This window comes from Nannospalax galili, unplaced genomic scaffold (genome assembly GCF_000622305.1).
Source record: "Nannospalax galili isolate Female #2095 unplaced genomic scaffold, S.galili_v1.0 scaffold1124, whole genome shotgun sequence".
NCBI classification, from domain to species: Eukaryota; Metazoa; Chordata; class Mammalia; order Rodentia; family Spalacidae; genus Nannospalax; species Nannospalax galili.
The window spans coordinates 2,643,959-2,644,208 of NW_008351693.1; positions in this window are offsets into that span (position 1 = coordinate 2,643,959).

Here is a 250-nt window from a genome sequence, read left to right on the forward strand (position 1 = left end):
CACCCGAATTCATAAAAATAACACTACAGGACTTTAAGACACAGATTAACCACAACTCAATAATAGTAGGGGACTCTAATACCCCATTGTCTCCATTAGACAGGTCAACTGGACAAAGAACAAACAGAGAGACGTCTAAATTAAATGATACTATATATGACATGGACCTAACAGACATCTCTCAAATATTCCACACCCAAACACCAGAGAATACACTTTCTACTCAGCACCCCATGGAACTCTTTCAAAA